This window comes from Homalodisca vitripennis, chromosome 3 (genome assembly GCF_021130785.1).
Source record: "Homalodisca vitripennis isolate AUS2020 chromosome 3, UT_GWSS_2.1, whole genome shotgun sequence".
Lineage (NCBI taxonomy): Eukaryota > Metazoa > Arthropoda > Insecta > Hemiptera > Cicadellidae > Homalodisca > Homalodisca vitripennis.
The window spans coordinates 192,959,925-192,972,066 of record NC_060209.1 but is presented as its reverse complement, the minus strand read 5'-3'; the positions used below and the strand labels follow the sequence as shown (position 1 = coordinate 192,972,066).

At 37.6% G+C, this 12,142-nt stretch overlaps 1 protein-coding gene across 1 annotated transcript in view; it reads left to right on the top strand.

Moving 5' to 3' along the window:
- LOC124358534 (cytoplasmic dynein 2 heavy chain 1) overlaps positions 1–12,142 on the top strand; it is a 181,093-nt gene that overhangs the window by 112,831 nt on the left and 56,120 nt on the right. The window lies entirely within an intron of this gene.

The window sequence follows — 12,142 nt, the reverse complement described above, 5'->3', positions numbered from 1 at the left end:
TATAAAGTATATTTATATGCCTGTATATGTATGTTTTCGGGCAACAAGCAAACTCAACGTATATAACTAGAGGTACCTATCTTAGACTGGCAAAAGAATACAGTGGCCACAAATAAGACGATTGTTTACCCGAATTGGAATTTGAAATCCAACACATGTACATTTTTATTGACAAAGCAAAAACATCTTTGGCACTGTAAATACATTTGACTGAAATACACCTTCAATGCGCCTCTAGCAATGTACCAAACTTTGGGCGTACACGCCCACCGAATCAATGTGTTAAACGGTCAAATTAAAGATTTTTATACTGTTCGTTGAAAACAGGTTGTACATGTAGCGTTTCTCAGTCATAAGAATGATGTTTATACATTTGATACATTCCTCATCTGGAAAATAATGGAAGCTGTGGCACAGAAATTATCTCAGACCGGAAGTTAATAAAAGCGCAAAAATAATATGATTTTTGACCGAGTAAGTCTCCAGGAAACTTTTATATGTATATATGACCTAGGTGGTATTAGGGCAAGAAAACCCGAACTGTTGCGGCAGAACTTGAATTAAATTCGAAGCAGAAATATAAGCTAATAAACGCAGAAAACCTTAAATGAAAAACAGTAAAGAATTATTCAACTGTCGAATCGCTTAATCGTGGGAAACTGATTTAATAAGTTCCAGGCATAAGTCTACTTCAATTTTAAAACTGTCGTAGGAAACCATAATATATTACATAACCAATGTTATCAATTTTATCACTAAGATAAATATCCCCTAAGATTTTTAAAATTGCTTGCGAAACCGCAAGTAACTGATAGTTATCGATAAAAATAATTGTTTGAAAATGGAGGTCATCTTTAATGTAGACAACTGGTTAATATTCAACGGTTGGTGGTTGGCAACTGACGTATTTTTACCTCTGACCTTCCTTTCAGTTTTTTTTCGTAGCGTTAACTGTCTAGATCTTTAAAATTATAAGTATTAGTTTTATTTATTATACTAGTAATAAATAGTGAGAATTTAATTGACTTATAACTTCCTCGTGCCCGTAGTATGTGAGCTTGAATAGCGGAGTCATAGCTTCCGTCAAAGTTTTTAGGTTCAAACAGCAAAAAATTACAGCATGCTCAAGAAAAGCCTTTGTACCGTTTTACTGGCACATGTGGGGTTAGCTTTGAAATTTAAAATAAACTTTTGTGAAGGTTTAAAAATAAAAGTAAATCTTCTGAAATAAATAATGTTCAAACTAAAATAAAACTTCTTCTTAAAAATAATAACTAGAATTAAAATTAAAATCGAAACTTCTTGATGACTTTTAAATTCAAACTTGTAATATATTCTTCACTTCCAAAATGTACGAAGTTCTTACAGCTTTATTAAGTTTACTTGTCTTTTATTCAATTTTCAAAATTCAAACATTCACACTAATCTGATCTGGCAATTCTTCACTTTAATATATCTTCAAAATTCAATTTTTATTTTGTTACTAATTTGCTTTACTTTACTTTAAAAATTTATTCTTCAGTGTTAGAGATTTAATAAATCAAAAATAGTTCTTGAGTGTTAGAGATTTTATAAATAAAAAAATAATTGCTGAAAGCATCTGTAGCAACCACAAAACTCTTTTAGTATTTTTTACATAACATTTTATATACATGTGCTCACTGCACCAAAAAATTTTATATTGCACAGATCAAAAGGACAAGTTCCTAAATTCCCATTAAATTTAATTTTTACAATATTTCTTTCCCAAAATTATTCTAAAACAACTAAGAATGTGTATTGACTGGACTCTAGTTAAAAGTTCACTTACCCGCAGGTTCGCGGCAAAATGATTTAGCAAATGATTAGCAAAAAGATTTACTCTAAGCACTATGACTCTACTCGTTACAATCACTTCCGATTAACTGAGACGGAGGTACAGTACGTCTACCTCACCCCACCTCTCAATTTCGTTATCAAACACTGCCATCTGCGATGCGCGCCTCGCCGATAGCAGCCTCTTTTGTACAGTCCAGCCCTTATTCATCTGGGCCTACTCCTTCCACCGGTAATCCAATTACCCCAGAATTATTATTTATTACAATCGGTACACCTTTGTAGTCCAGCAATGTTTATCCGAAACTGCCGACTTATCCGCTTGTAGGGGTGATTGAAACCGACAGGACAGTTGGTTGACGAACATTCCGAAGCCTTTTATCAAATGTATAATTCGTCTACAACTTTGCCTAGTCAAGTTTATAGCAACTCGTTTTGTATAACATTTATTGCTAGGAATTGTAATTTCTTTTATCAAACACACTGTTTTCCAAAAATATAGTGTGGTGGGTGGTGGGGGGGGGAAATATACTAAGGACGTTTTTCTGTTTATATTTCTACTCTACCTGCTATCCACAGCTTAACACGCTATTTACTTCTGAAAAACAGGGCTAACATTGTTCCATTCTTTTTAAATTGCATTCCACAGGGCATTCCAATTTCCTGATCCATGTTTAACGGTTTCTTATTTAACTTTAGTTCTTTTCTTAGTCCATTCTATTATAGTGTCTACAATACAATAATATTATTTGACGTATTTTACTCCCAGTTTCCTTTACTACAGTATTTCTATGTGGATGTAGAATGTTGATTAATTCACTAACTGCTTTTATAATAACATCCCTAGATATTTATACGTAACACGAACGTAAATGTGGTCTGCGTAAAATTTTGCTGCAATATTATTGACCGCTACTTTAGAAAAGAATAACGTATTGTTTTTAACTCACAATAAATAAACTTGTTGTATTTTTGTACAGACAAATATGTTTATATTGCATGTCCAAAGTTTTCACAAATATGAAACACCAGATCCATAGCTTTTTGTGAATCTTGTACTTAGAAGTCAGCTAAAATATTTTTAAAACTTAACCAGGTGACCGTTTAGTATATTCTTGTATATTCCTCTCGTCAATAGTTTCAGGCAAAATATACGAAACATTGGATACCACCAGAGTGAGTTTTATTAAGTTAAAGGAGGTAAAGTAGAAAGAACAATGTACGTACGTATTGGCATGAAAATTTATAAATTAAGAATACGAATATTTCAGAAACACGATTATTAAGCTGTCAAGATCATCATATATTTGCAGACGATCCTTGCGAATCTACTTAAGTAGTAACATTAACTACAGTTTTTGACTTCTAGTTAATATATAACTAAGTAAATGCACTTAGACAGTCAGGAAACTACACACAGTATTTTGTTAAACGTGCATTTAACTACACATAAAATTTGTCAGAAATGTATATAGAGATTGGCTAAATAGTTTAACACACGATTTCAGTATACGGCATACGGACAGAATAAACACTATGAAATTAGGGGTGCAATAAACGGTCTAGAGATGGTTGATAGTACTAACATGTACCTGTACATCATATGTGATTTATATGGGGGGGGGCATGAAATGTATATCAAACTTAGGGAATAAAGATAGATTATACAGTCATGGTCCTAGGTAAGAGGTGAGACATTTGTAGATACAGTAAACGAATCCTGAGAATGTTTATTGAAAATATAAACCTATAAAACTGATTATTAAATATCCCGTCATAACATAACAAACAGGTAGAACACTGACAGAGGGGCCAAAAGCTTTTAAATGGGCAAAAGGGAATCTATATACCAATTTTCAAGTCTCTAGGACCTTTATATAAAAAACACACACAATTGAACAAAGAATCATAATTCTTAACCATTGAATCAAATACGTTCTTTTTTGCATAGTAAAGAGCCTTTGTAACATGTTTCATGTGAGTCTTATGAACGTCGGTGCAGAAATTTGTTTTAGATTTATTCACATTTATTATAAAACAAGTTATATGAAAATACGGTGAGTATAACTAAATAAATATCATTTAAAATATATATTAAATAAAAAATATTAATGTTGCATTATTATGTAATGTGTATTATTTTATTAGGTTATTTAGTGGTTGTGTTGCGACAAATTCCAAAAAAGTCAAAAGTAAGCAATGAAAGTTATGATCATAATTAACATTTTCATATAGTTGTTACTGTTATGTTTGTAATAAACCCTACTTTCAAACACTTGGTGCCAAGAACTCCTGAAGAAATGTTGTGAAAAGTACACAAAACCAGTGAGTCACTAAACACTATGATCTGGTCTCGCATCCCGAAGAAAGTTTTTCATGAGGAATACACTTGGGTTCGATCTGTATGAGGCTTTATATTGTTTCAATTTGGGAAGCATTACAAGGTGTAAAGTCTTGTTTCGGGAGTGAACTTTGTTAGAGCGCTCAAAAAACTAGACGAGACAATCAAAAATAAAAATGCTACCGATTAAACAGAGATGGAATGTTGTAAAAAGTATATTCTTGCAAAAAGGAAGTCCCATGCATATCATCATATGGAGCTAGAATCCACTGAGGTGGATTTTTAATTTGTTTTAATGTAGTATTACACTTTAAATTAAATGTCCTGTAAGTTTCAATTTTTATTACTTAGGCTATGAACTTGTTACTCAAGAATCAATAAAGATATCTCCGTATGTTTTTTACCTTGTAGGATATAAAATGATGGTAAATTATTGTAATTAATTTTTATATTGTAATTGTTGTGTAAGTTTTATGGCATTTAAAAAAATTCTAAAAACGTTAATTTTCGATCAAATTACAATTCTATGGGTGACATTTCTGAGAAAAGTGTATTAAAAAAACAACTTTAAAATCATCCTAATATCTTATTCAGTTTCCGAGAAACAGGTCAACAAATTAACACTGGCGAGATAGAGCCACCCAACTTCCCTTAAAATGTCACGGAAATTCTATCAAGAGGTATCGCACATACCTTAGGGAAGACGTACGATTTGCTCTTTGACCTCTTGGATAACGGAAAAGTCCATGTGTGGTCCTTAATAACTAATAAACCGCTGTATTGAATTTTCGCTACAGTAAACTAGTCAGTAACCGAACTGAATACGCGATCTAGATAAAGGATAAAAGATGCACATAACATCAAAGTTAACGCACCGGAACTTGAGTAATCAAAACTGTCAGTAATAGTGAGTAATCAATCTCACACATTATACCAGTCAACTTGTCTGTAATTAAACAGCGTTACTTTAGTTCGTATAAATCAAAACATTAAATGCACTTGAGAAATATAAATTCAAAATTCAAGGCATCAGACGTATTTTCTATCACGAATGTACACATCGTTTCAATTATAACACTTTATTAGGGAAACTGGGGTGTTGTTAATTTTACATAGTGAATTTAACTAGAGAAATGGATGAAAGTCAGGAACTAAAGTCCGTAGATTGTCAAATACAGCATAATTCAGTAAATGCGTTTAACAAGTTAAGGCCGCCTCACACCGAACGTCCAACCATCCACTGGACGAATTATATGCCTTGGACGTTTCCGGGGTACTACCTCACACTGCAAACGTCCAACCATCCACTGGACGAATTTTATACGTTGGACGTTCCCGGGGTACTACCTCACACTGCAAACGTCCATCCATCCACTGGACGAATTTTATACGTTGGACGTACCCGGGGTACTACCTCACACTGCAAACGTCCAACCACCCACTGAACGGACGTTATGCCTTGGACGTTCCCGGGGTACTATCTCACACTGCAAACGTCCAACCATCCACTGAACGGACGTTATACCTTGGACGTTCCCGGGGTACTATCTCACACTGCAAACGTCCAACCATCCACTGGACGAATTTTATACCTTGGACGTACCCGGGGTACTACCTCACACTGCAAACGTCCATCCAGCAGACGGCTGACGGACGAATTTGTTTGCATCTTGTCTTTCAGTTGAGTTGCGACCTCCGTCAGGGAAAAATTGAAATAATTGCATTTAGTGTACCTTGGTGTAAACAGTTATTTTTACATAGATGTGTAAACAGTGAAGTTTCTCATAGATTGCTACAGGCAGTTCTAGCAGTGATGACGAAAATACAGTCCTGTTGTATTCAGTTATTAAACCAAAACATTGGCTGCATCCCTTTATTAAAAAAAAGAAGTGTACACTACCATATGGAAGCAGAAAACACACACACACACACACACACACACACACACACACAAAGAATAGAACAGTTCGAAAGGATTTTGACATTTATAGAGAATGATATAAAGACGGAAGATGCAAATCGTCGGAAATCAGATAATAGCTGGCTGTATTCTTGAGGTAGGCTTTTTAAAAAATATTAAGAACTAGCAAAATCCCAAGGTATTTTTTAGTTTATATCGGTAAAAACATACTTTTATGCGTTCATCTAAACTCAAACTTTATATTTTGATTTCTATAATAAAATACAGAGAATGTATTAATATTTACCTTTTATATTTGTTTTCTTATCACATTTATACCACGTACATAAAACACTAAACATTGAATATATTGAAGAAATGTTTCAAAAACATTATTACCAAAACAAAACAAAACTACTATATGTCCAAAAAAGAGTCGTCAATCCAACAAAAGCTTAAGAATAAGGAATTAGTTAGCAAAACATGTTTTTTGAGGTTCAATTAACACAGATAACAGAGTACAGCGACTAATAAAGACACCACGCGGCAAGGAACTAGCGGCGTGTTGTCTGTTAAAGTGATGCCGTGCGCAGGCGCATCTTAAACCGTGCTCGTGGAAGTATGTAAAATCGCTTGGCGAGCGATTCAAAAACATCCCTTCACTGGATGAATGCTCGTCCAGACATAGCATGTCATATGGACGTGCTATATGAGGCGGCCGTAAGTTTGGTTGTCCGTTGTACTAAATTGTAGCACCAAGAGAAAATACATAAAAAGAATCAACTAAAGCTTGTAGGTTGTTAGATTATGCTAATTTTGGATTACAAATGAAAATACGGCATCAATTAATATCAAACATGCTTCACATAAACTAATGGTATGCAGGTATATAAAAATTATATTAGTTGACTTATCTTTTTTAAGAGTCCAAGTGAAGCTGCAGCCTGTATACGGCACGTTCTCCGGTAGTTGTGTGAAGCACTGCCTCCGCCTTATACTGCGTGTGGTGCCCCCGGTAGTCGTGTGAAGCACTGCCTCCGCCTTGTTCTGCGTGTGGTGCCCCCGGTAGTCGTGTGAAGCACTGCCTCCGCCTTATACTGCGTGTGGTGCCCCCGGTAGTCGTGTGAAGCACTGCCTCCGCCTTATACTGCGTGTGGTGCCCCCGGTAGTCGTGTGAAGCACTGCCTCCGCCTTATACTGCGTGTGGTGCCCCCGGTAGTCGTGTGAAGCACTGCCTCCGCCTTATACTGCGTGTGGTGTCCCCGGTAGTCGTGTGAATCACTGCCTCCGCCTTATACTGCGTGTGGTGTCCCCGGTAGTCGTGTGAAGCACTGCCTCCGCCTTATACTGCGTGTGGTGCCCCCGGTAGTCGTGTGAAGCACTGCCTCCGCCTTATACTGCGTGTGGTGCCCCAGGTAGTCGTGTGAAGCACTGCCTCCGCCTTATACTGCGTGTGGTGCCCCCGGTAGTCGTGTGAATCACTGCCTCCGCCTTATACTGCGTGTGGTGCCCCCGGTAGTCGTGTGAATCACTGCCTCCGCCTTATACTGCGTGTGGTGCCCCCGGTAGTCGTGTGAATCACTGCCTCCGCCTTATACTGCGTGTGGTGCCCCCGGTAGTCGTGTGAATCACTGCCTCCGCCTTATACTGCGTGTGGTGCCCCCGGTAGTCGTGTGAAGCACTGCCTCCGCCTTATACTGCGTGTGGTGTCCCCGGTAGTCGTGTGAAGCACTGCCTCCGCCTTATACTGCGTGTGGTGTCCCCCGGTAGTCGTGTGAATCACTGCCTCCGCCTTATACTGCGTGTGGTGCCCCCGGTAGTCGTGTGAAGCACTGCCTCCGCCTTATACTGCGTGTGGTGTCCCCCCGGTAGTTGTGTGAAGCACTGCCTCCGCCTTATACTGCGTGTGGTGCCCCCGGTAGTCGTGTGAAGCACTGCCTCCGCCTTATACTGCGTGTGGTGCCCCCGGTAGTCGTGTGAAGCACTGCCTCCGCCTTATACTGCGTGTGGTGCCCCCGGTAGTCGTGTGAAGCACTGCCTCCGCCTTATACTGCGTGTGGTGGGGGTGTCAAGTACGAACGTATTGTACAGAGCGGAATGACTGCTTATACACAATTTATTTAACTATTTTAAAATATAATATTTCGTTTTCATGGCAACATTCGACTTCATTGTTAGTAAAACCTTTAGTTATTAAATTATTTAAGTTCATTAACTATAATTTTATTAGATAGAAAAAACGATCATGAGAATGTTTATATGATCGCGCCTTCAATATATAATCCTACCGTGGTGAGGAAAACAGATCAGTACATATTCAGCAATGGAAAGAAACGTTTGAAAATAAATTACGTTGAACATGTAAATAGAAAGGGGTGTATTATTGCATTTCAAGCGTTCTGATATAATATTGGAGAGTTTCTTGTAAAGGAAGTTGTTTTGCTTGATTTATAGCTCACTATATTTCTATGTTTTTCTACCACCGTAGAACTTTTAACAGTTAAAAAATGGTAGATGTAACATATGGTTAACCAACAATTTCAAATATATGTATATATATATATATATATATATATATATCTTGGAATGAATACAAGTAGTTTACAAAACTTACGGAGATAGATCATAATGTACAATTTTTTGCGCCAGATATGATGTTGTATTTACATTTGGTAATGAAAAGTGTAAATGGATCTCAAAATTTAAAAATGCAAGAGTGATAAATAGGAATATTCCTAAACATAAATCTTCATTAATAGATCGGGGTAGTATAGAAGTATAAAACAACAAATACATTACAAATTGTACCTTAATAAGAGTGCGCCGTTTGGCTACCATGTGTTTATCTTTTCACCCACTATTCAAATTAGTGGTGAGGTTGCAAATTACGATTGCAACCTAGTATTTATCATAAGTACTCCTTGAACCAAGATGTGTCTAATGCATCCATAATAAAAAAACCACAAATTTCAAGGAACAGTAGATTTGTTTACCAAACACAATAAATATAATTAATTAACCACTAGAAAAGTTTCCGAATTGAAAGAGGACGAGCATTACATCATTCATTCTTTTAAGAAGATTGCCATTACTGTTGGAGACGGGATCATCGTATCTGTGAATGATTCGCCCTACAAGGAAAGAGATAAACCTAAGTTTCAAGTATTTCTACCAAAATAATTTGTTATTTTGCTATGGAATCATGACTTGGAGATAACAACGCCTGGAATCCTGTACATAATTTCTCATGGCAGTAGGCCCTCTGGAAACAACTCGAGACTGAACTTACTGTTCACGTGAGGATTTTAAGGTCAAAGTAATATCATTTTCTAGCATGTTCATAGCATTCTTTTTGCTTTCTCCTTTTATATTCCTCCCTTTCCTCGCTAAAAAAACAAAACCCCCCCCACGCTGCAATAACATAAGAGCATATCATATTTATTGAGTCTAAATCTTGTCCACACATGCTTCATTTAGCTTAGTCCATGACAGGAAAACCTCCAGAACTAAATGAAGCATTTAAACCTTTTTAAATTTTACATTTAGTTACTAATTTCTACGTACACAATTTATAACAATTAAACAACAAATATACAATTGCATTGATCTCAACGATTATATTCAAATAAACTATAACTGATGTCGTATGTTTTACGAAAATATTTCTCAGTAAATAATGATAGATTGTCGTATCTGTTATATAGTACAATTTTACCTTAATTTTGTATTTTTCCATGTGAATTGAATCATAAAAGCTATGGGTAATGTTTAGTAAAGAGGATTTTCAACATTTACTCCAATTCCTTAATTAATTGTTCAGCTTCAATTTCCCATCAACTGTCAATTTTTACTACGATTGTTTTCTTAAGAACAATTTAAATAACTTATAGGGTCTCATCTGTATCTTCAGACCCTTTCAAAGCACCAATCATTAAAAACACGCTATTAATAAAAATGTCCAATCTCACTATTATGTGGTGGCCAGACCCTGAGGTCTGTAAAATAACAATAGAAACCGCGGCAAAGATTTAAAACTGTACAAACCATCTTCCGTAGCCTTGTCCCTAACACCAATCTCTGACCAATAATGAATTAAATTATATTATTTTGTTCCAAAATGAACATAATTAATTACATAAATCAAAACCGATACATTAAGATTGTACGACTAAATTAATTTTTACTTTCAAAAGCGACACTTCTGACCTTCCCAGAAAAACTATATTAAATTACTATTTTACAATAAATACATATAACAAAAATAATTCATAGAAAATAATAAGTACATCACATCGGCCAGTAACTCTGTTGTTCCCCCTAATCATTGTTTACATCATATTCATTTTGATCAACAGCTGCCTGTTAAATAATTGATATTTATGCTATTTACTTATCAGCACTGAAACAACGTTTACTCATCAGGTCCTGCCCAAAGCCCACATGCCTGCACTGTGGTTCGTTGCCGCATGACCCAAACATTGACTGGCACTGTGGTCCGTGCCGCTGGGCCCAAACATTGTCTGCACTGTGGTTCGTGCCGGGCAACACGTGCCCAAACATTTGACTGCACTGTGGTTCGTGCCGCGTGCCCAAACATTGACTGCACTGTGGTTCGTGCCGCGTGCCCAAACATTGACCTGCACTGTGGTTCGTGCAGCGTGCCCAAACATTGTCTTCACTGTGGTTCGTGCCGCGTGCCCAAACACTGACTGCACTGTGGTTCGTGCCTGCAGTGAACGTGCCCAAACACTGACTGCACTGTTGGTTCGTGCCGCGTGCCCAAACATTGACTGCACTGTTGGTTCGTGCCGCGTGCCCAAACAATTGTCTGCACTGTGGTTCGTGCCGCGTGCCCAAAACATTGTCTGCACTGTGGTTCGTGCCGCGTGCCCCCAAACATTGTCTGCACTGTGTCCGTGCCGCGGGCCCACCCAAACATTGTCTGCACTGTGGTTCGTGCCGCGTGCCCAAACATTGTCTGCACTGTGGTTCGTGCCGCGTGCCCAAACATTGACTGCACTGTGGTTCGTGCCGCGACAGTGCCCAAACATTGTCTGCACTGTGGTTCGTTGCCGCCGCGTGCCCAAACACTGACTGCACTGTGGTTCGTGGCCGCTGTGCCCAAACATTGACTGCACTGTGGTTCGTGCCGCGTGCCCAAACATTGTCTGCACTGTGGTTCGTGCCGCGTGCCCAAAACATTGTCTGCACTGTGGTTCGTGCCGCGTGCCCAAACATTGCCTGCACTGTGGTACGTGGCCGCCGTGTGGTTATGTCACCGCGACCTAGTGAACACGCTGCTACCGCACTCCTGGTGGTCTCGAGGCTAAACGTAAAACGCAGGTCCGGAAAAATAATGATTAATTGACCGCGGGAACATGTTACCGTCTGACTATCAGAGTCAGCCGAGTGGTGTAAAATTATCAAGAAGATTGTTATGAAACCAAACTATAAAGGCCGCCATACACGTACCGGAGACCGGCGGACTGTTGGGCTGATCGCACCATACACGTTCAGTTGAATCCAGTCCGGCAAGCAGTATTTGTATGTTTAGTACATTACTTGCAATGCGTGTTATATAACTGAAATGTCCTCCAGTGATTAAGATGCGAAGCATTGTTTGCTTCATTGGTTAGTCTTAAATAGTGACGTAAACGGCGAAAAAACGCGAGGGATAAACGTTGGTGTGTACTAGTTCATAATACGCATAAGAATTTTACAATAAATCAGTTATAGTTCCATTAAAATAAAATAAATTACTGTTATGAATATTTACATCGTTATTTTCAATTAGTTCTCCTGCTCTCGTCACCAATAGTAATAATAGTTCTCCACAAACTGTAGAAGATTATATACAAAAGTCCTGGAAGAGTCACATATATCTCGTACTCAAGAAGATTCCGGTTCTCGAAGAATCCCTCACCTTCTTTACTTATTTTCTGTAGCTGCTCCTGAAATTGTTAATTTTTTAATAACAATTACAGTGTTGGAATCTACCTGTTTCCACACTTCAACAATCCGTACGTAAGCCGCTTCTCTCTTTGTCTTTATCATAATAATCCGATGGATTTTTATTTTTCATAAAC